We start from the raw sequence: 7424 nt of genomic DNA, 5'->3' as shown, positions 1-7424 counted from the left end.
AAACGACAACTTTGGTTTCTTGCCAAACCACAGTTCATACGGTGTCGTCTCAACGAATTTAGATGGTGCCCTTTTTAATCATGAATGCAGTTGTCTCTAATGCATAACCCCAAAACGATAGTGGTAAATCGGTAAGAAACATCATAGATTGCACTATATCCAATAAAGTATGGTTATGACATTCGGACACACCATTATGCTGTGGTGCTCCAGGTGGCGTGAGTTGCGAAACTATTCCGCATTGTTTCAAATGAAGACCAAACTCGTAACTCAAATATTCTCCTCCACGATCAGATCGAAGAAACTTTATTTTCTTGTTACGATGATTTTCCACTTCGCTCTGAAATTATTTGAACTTTTCAAATGTTTCAGATTTATGTTTCATCAAGTAGATATACCCATATCTGCTCAAATCATGTGCGAAGGTTAGAAAATAACGATACTTGCCGCGGGCCTCAACACTCATCGGACTGCATACATCAGTATGTATTATTTCCAACAAGTCTGTTGCTCGCTCCATTGTTCCGGAGAACGGAGTCTTAGTCATCTTGCCCATGAGGCATGGTTCGCAAGCATCAACTGATTCATAATCAAGTGATTCCAAAAGCCCATCAGCATGGATTTTCTTCATGCGCTTTACACCAATATGACCTAAACGGCAGTGCCACAAATAAGTTGCACTATCATTATTAACTTTACATCTTTTGGCTTCAATATTATGAATATGTGTATCACTACGATCGAGATCCAACAAACTATTATCATTGGGTGTATGACCATCGAAGGTTTTATTCATGTAAACAGAACAACAATTATTCTCTGACTTTAAATGAATAACCGTATCGCAATAAACATGATCAAATCATATTCATGCTCAACGCAAACGTCAAATAACATTTATTTAGGTTTAACACTAATCCCGAAAGTATAGGGAGTGTGTGATGATGATCATATCAATCTTGGAACCACTTCCAACACACATCGTCACTTCACCCTCAACTAGTCTCTGTTTATTCCGTAACTCCTGTTTCGAGTTACTAATTTTTAGCAACAAACAAGTATCAAATACCCAGGGGCTACTATAAACACTAGTAAGGTACACATAAATAACCTGTATATCAAATATACCCTTGTTCACTTTGCCATCCTTCTTATCCACCAAATGTTCAGGGCATTTCCGCTTCCAGTGACCATTTCCTTTGCAGTAGAAGCACTCAGTTTCAGGCTTTAGTCTAGCTTTGGGCTTCTTCACGAAAGTGAAAACTTGCTTGCCTTTCTACATGAAGTTCCCTTTCTATCCCTTTTCTTGAAACTAGTGGTCTTGTTAATCATCAACACTTGATGCTCTTTCTTGATTTCTACCTTCATCGATTTCATCATCATGAAAAGCTCGGGAATCGTTTTCGTCATCCCTTGCATACTATAGTTCATCACGAAGTTCTACTAACTTGGTGATGGTGACTAGAGAATTCTGTCAAACACTATTTTATCTGGAAGATTAACTCCCACTTGATTCAAGTCATTGTAGTACCCAGACAATCTGAGCACATGCTCACTGCTTGAGCTATTCTCCTCCATCTTTTAGCTATAGAACTTGTTGGAGACTTCATATCTCTCAACTCGGGTATTTGCTTGAAATATTAACTTCAACTCCTGGAACATCTCATATGGTCCATGACGTTCAAAACGTCTTTGAAGTCCCGGTTCTAAGCCGTTAAGCATGGTGCACTAAACTATCAAGTAGTCATCATATTGAGCTAGCCAAACGTTCATAACGTCTGCATCTGCTCCTGCAATAGGTCTGTCACCTAGCGGTGCATCAAGGACATAATTCTTCTGTGCAGCAATGAGGATAAACCTCGGATCACGGACACAGTCCGCATCATTGCTACTATCATCTTTCAACTTAGTTTTCTCTAGGAACATATATAAAACATATGGAAGCAACAACGCGAGCTATTGATCTACAACATTATTTGCAAAATACTATCAGGACTAAGTTCATGATAAATTAAAGTTTAATTAATCATATTACTTCAGAACTCCCACTTAGATAGACATCCCTCTAATCATCTAAGTGATCACGTGATCCATATCAACTAAACCATGTCCGATCATCACGTGAGATGGAGTAGTTTTCAATGGTGAACATCACTATGTTGATCATATCTACTATATGATTCACACTCGACCTTTCGGTCTCCAGTGTTCTAAGGCCATATCTGCATATGCTAGGGTCGTCAAGTTTAACCCGAGTATTTCTGCATGTGCAAAACTGGCTTGCACCTGTTGCAGATGAACGTAGAGCTTATCACACCCGATCATCACGTGGTGTCTCGGCACGACGAACTTTGGCAACGGTGCATACTCGGGGAGAACACTTTTACCTTGAAATTTAGTAAGGGATCATCTTATAAAGCTACCGCCGAACTAAGCAAAATAAGATGTATAAAAGATAAACATCACATGCAATCATAATATGTGACATGATATGGCCATCATCATCTTGTGCTTTTGATCTCCATCTCCAAAGTTCTGTCATGACCTCCATTGTTACGGGCATGACACTATGATCTCCATCATCTTGATCTTTTATCAACGTGTCGTCACATGGTCGTCTCACCAGCTATTGCTTTTGCAACTATTGCTATCGCATAGCGATAAAAGTAAAGCAATTACATAGCACTTGTAAGAAACTAGTGACACTCTGTTTGTCTATGTACTCACACATGTATTATGTTTCCGGTTAATACAATTCTAGCATGAATAATAAACATTTATCATGAAATAAGGAAATAAATAATAACTTTATTATTGCTTAGGGATGCCCCCGTAGGCATCCCACCTTTCTTCTTCAACAATTATCGGCTAGTATCGGTTGAGCCTAAATTTTTGCTTCTTCACATGATGTGTGTTACTCTTAGAATGTCATTTTATTTTGTTTTGGTTGCTGTTTTAATAAAATACTTAGATCTGAAAGTTTTAAATAAAATAGAGTCCTTAAATAGTTGCCAGGGAGGCTAGGTAAGCGGCACTCACATCCCGTCAAAGAAGCTCTTTTCCATGGAATTGCTCTAGTGCTTCACTTATATCTTTTTGAGCATGGTGTGCTTTAGTATTTTTGAAGAAATTCTCTCTTGCTTCACTTAAGTTAATTTGAGAGAAAGAAATATTATGCTCATGATCTTCACTCATATTTGTTTGAGCTTATCAAAAGCAACACATGAAAATTAGTTCCAAAGTGATAAATATCCAAGAAGGATATAAAAAAGCTTTCATGAAGATCATTGGACAAAATAAACTTGATTCCTTGTAATAGTTTTGAGATATGATGATGTGATATGTGAGTCATGTTGATGAGTAACTATGCTTTAGTAAGAATCTTGGTGTTAAGGTTTGTGATTCCCTATGCAAGCACGAAATATTGGGGGCAATTAACTGCCGGGAGAAATACCTAATCAAGGGCAAATAGTCTGCCGGGAATCATGCTACTGCCGGCAGAAATACTAGACGGTAGATAAACTGCCGGGAGAAGACGAATAGCTAGGGCATATGGACTGCCGGTGGTGATTTCTACCATCCACGGCTCCCTAACTGCCGGCACAAGTGAATCTCGGCCCACTGTCTGCCGGGCCTCTCTATGGTGCGAGACCGACATAATTGGGCCAAACGCGCGCAGGCAGGCTGAAGCGCGCGTGACCAAAAAATATCTACCGCCCCCACAAATTCTTCCCCTATCCTAAAAAAAAGTTCTTCCCCAAATCGAACCCTCCTCCCAGGCTCTAGCCTTCGTCCCGACCAACGCCGCCGCCGACCCCCTCCTCCGTCGACCGCTCCTTCCACCGCCCCCCCCCCCCCCCCCCCCCACACCAACCTATGCGACCCTCACTGGGATCGATGGATCCAGTGCATCGAGGTTGGCGTCGCCTCCCTCCCTTCGGCACCGCCGCCAGGAATGGACGACGGCGCCGGTGCGTCAGGTCGATGTCGCCTTCATCTCCAGCACCAGATCTTGCGACGAAAACCGTGTCTCGTCCATCGCGTTGCGAGCACGGCGACGGCAAGGGCGAGAGGAAGCGGTTCTTCCTGGCTCCTCTACATCTCAGGGTCGTCCCCCCACAACCACGCCGCCGCGCTCCTCATCTCCACGTCCCTCTGCGCTGACGAGCACGGGCAGGCTTCCCACCATGGTTCCCTCCACGCCGACGGTGAGTGTGGTGCATGCTCCTCACTACGCTGGCACAAGATGCTGCTCAGATCCGTCATGTTGGAAACCTGATGCAGACGAGTTTTTCCTTACCAAGATGCTGCTCAGATCCGTCACACCTCCTCTCCCCTGTCCCTCCTCCTGTCTCCTAGAGGGCAGATCCCTTTGGATGCTGTCAATTTTGTATGTTGAGATGAGGTTGTTAGATTTGTTTGGTCTGATGTGAGTTTCCCCCCAACTTTTTGGGTGGATTTTTGGTTCCTGCTACCATGGAGAACGAGCGTCGATACCCTCTGAATTTTTGCCTGTTCGTGAGCTTGGAGAGCTGACACTTTGCATCTTGTGCCTACCTCTGGCCACATTGTTTTTAAGCAAATATTCATCATATAACATTTTTATATGTTTCTCTGTTTTGCCACAGCAAAGTAAGAAGGGAGTAGAAGGCCTGCAAAAGGAGAATGAGAATGAAGCTATGCTGCTTGAAAAAAGAAAGAATCTGCAGTCCTAACAAAGAACCTGAAACAACACTCTGGAAAAAAGAGAGAAGGAAACAACAATCTTGCAAGGGAAATAAAGAAACCGCAGCTTGTTCACTAAATTTTCAGTGAGTGGTAATGCTCTCTTCACACATATAATCTGACTTTCAAACACTATTAATTAGAAACAATAGGATTGCAGACACTGAGTCATCATATTGGTTAACACAAGTGAGAGATGAACACAAGTGAACTTTACCTTAGTTATGTCAGCTCCATTTTCAAAAACCATGCTTTTATGGATTGATGGTAGGACTTGGGAGCAAAGGGTGTGGCAGCTGATCTTATTTTCATCCATTACAAATATAATTGTCTTTTCACTACTGAAAATATGTTCTTTCTTCAAGTCACATGAAGTATTTCAGGATATGATATAAACTGCAACTGGATCCACTTCCTTTCATGTACACGGAAGACTCTGCCATGTAGAGAAATGATTTTCGTTAGATTCCATGCTCACTCACTTGTATTTATATGTAATCTAGTGTGTAATAACATACTTAAACATGCAAGTATATGCGACCCATGCCATACATGGCGCAGCTCATAACTTTAATTTGATTCATGTTCCATTCATCACAGGTCCTAAACTGGTGCATAAATCAGCTTGTTTGTTTATTTGTACAAAGCCATGGTCTAATTTTTTAGGCTAATTCAACTTGTTGTGGGAGATGTAGGATAGTCAACCAATATAGAAACTTGTCCTAGATTTTTTATACTGTGGGCAGTGTAGTAGTTACAGAGAATTAGAAGGAAAAGTAAGCCCATATAACGCTAACTTGATTCGCTGGCTAGTACAGTAACTTTGTGTATGTAACCTGCTTATACCACTTTGCTTATTACAGTTTTTTATATTGTGGGCAGCGTAGTAGATACAGAGACTTAGAAAGAAAAGTAGGCCCAAATAACGCTAACTTGATTCGCTGGCTAGTACAGTAACTTTGTGTATGTAACCTGCTTATACCACTTTGCTTATTACAGTAACTTGTATCCTGAATTTACTGATCCTACTTGAAGCTACAGCTGTAAATTTGCATATGTACTTGTACAGTACAGTAGCTTGAAAATGCACTTGTGTAATGTTTAGGGTGTGATCATGGCCTCGTGATTGTGTTTGAAAATGCAGAAAAAAAATCAAAATGGTCATAAATTCTGTTCGCGCTTTACTTTGGTACAGTAATATTAGCTATGTGCAGTATGAAGTTGGCCAGTTTTAAATACCTGAGATCTGGAACAAATGTCTCTATTTTTCTCTTTAATTTAAAATACCTAATGCTTTCATTTCACACACTTGTACTTGCAACAATATCAGGTACATCTACTGGCAGGCATACAACTTCACAATCACTTTGACTTAATACAGATTCTTAATTAACTTGCTAAATGCAGAGAAACTAAACATTCATTATGTTCTTGGCCCCTTATGCGGCAGACACACTACCATTATCAGATCAAATATAGATGACCATATTACAACCAAAGCACCCAATTACATACCATGAGTCTATAGCCTCACTTCTGCTGTAGGCAAGTGTTTAAAATACAAGGTACACCTACTAGTTTTTGTTAATATTTGTAGAGACTTTGCACACTATATTAGGATGAGAAGTAAGATAAGCTTGCTACTATCAAGATGATAAAAAATGGACGTGTTGATGTCCAGGACATGTTCGTACTGTAGTAGAGATTACTCTAGAGATGTTACTTGTTTCTCTATATTTCAGAACATATGCCGCTTTTGTATGTGGGCATGCGGCTGTTATATGTGATTGTTGTAACATCTTTCTTAAGTTCTGAGTGCAACTGTTGTGTGTAACATCTGCCGATCTATTGCAGGCTTCCTAGAGGTACAAAAGTTGATCGAGGTATGGAAGATCTTCAAGTTGCTGAAGATTTGGAAGACCTACAATTAAGTTGGTGGAATGATAGTGTCGTATGTCTTGTTTGTTGAACCTGGAGACTTGCTCTGCTCATTTTGATGGTTGTTAAGCTCATTTTGGCTGTGTGGCACATCTAAAAACATATGTACTTCTCCTTTTGTGGCACTACTTTATTTTGATTGTGTGACACACTGTAAACATATATGTACTTCTTTTTTGGCACAACCGGCTTATATATGGTCGTTATATTTATTGGATATACTTTACTGTTTATGATGAGGCCTATATGTTAGTTTGATTGTAGTGCATGTACAAATCGTGGGACATGTCCTGATTACCTAAACGTATATACTGATTGGATGTTGCATTAGGGATGCCTAGAACCAATTGGTGGTGAAATCAAGGTGTTGGCATAATAATTGCCGGGTAAACATGCTTGTGCAGGCAATTGAACTGCCGGCAACTCTAGTTTCATGTGCTTGACTAATCTGTCGGGAGAAAATAGACTGCCGGCAAATACGTGAGCCAGGGCAGATAAACTGCCGGGAGAAGTCTATCTGTCGGGACAAGTAATCCCCGGCAGCCGTTCTCGTGGCAGTTCTATCTGCCGGGAGAAACACTGTCTCGGCAGTTTATTTGCCCTTTAAAGTGACTTCTCCCGGCAGTTTACCTGTCCTCACATCAGTGTTGTGGTGTAGTAAGTCAATAGTCATGCAATGAAATTACATCCTACTTGTGGTGCATTATTTGGTGTTAATTATGCTTAATGCTCGCTTATGAGATTATTCGTTTCTTGATTGG

General features: G+C 40.7%; 1 long non-coding RNA gene across 1 annotated transcript; it reads left to right on the top strand.

Moving 5' to 3' along the window:
• Nucleotides 1-3740: 3740 nt before the first annotated feature.
• On the top strand, nt 3741-6896 carry LOC109736330 (uncharacterized). Its single transcript, XR_002226373.4, has 3 exons — nt 3741-4208; nt 4629-4818; nt 6580-6896. It is a non-coding gene; the product is annotated as an uncharacterized lncRNA (long non-coding RNA).
• The last annotated feature ends 528 nt before the right edge of the window (nt 6897-7424 follow it).

Source organism: Aegilops tauschii, chromosome 5 (genome assembly GCF_002575655.3).
Source record: "Aegilops tauschii subsp. strangulata cultivar AL8/78 chromosome 5, Aet v6.0, whole genome shotgun sequence".
NCBI lineage: Eukaryota > Viridiplantae > Streptophyta > Magnoliopsida > Poales > Poaceae > Aegilops > Aegilops tauschii.
This window is presented reverse-complemented; position numbering and strand designations above follow the sequence as displayed.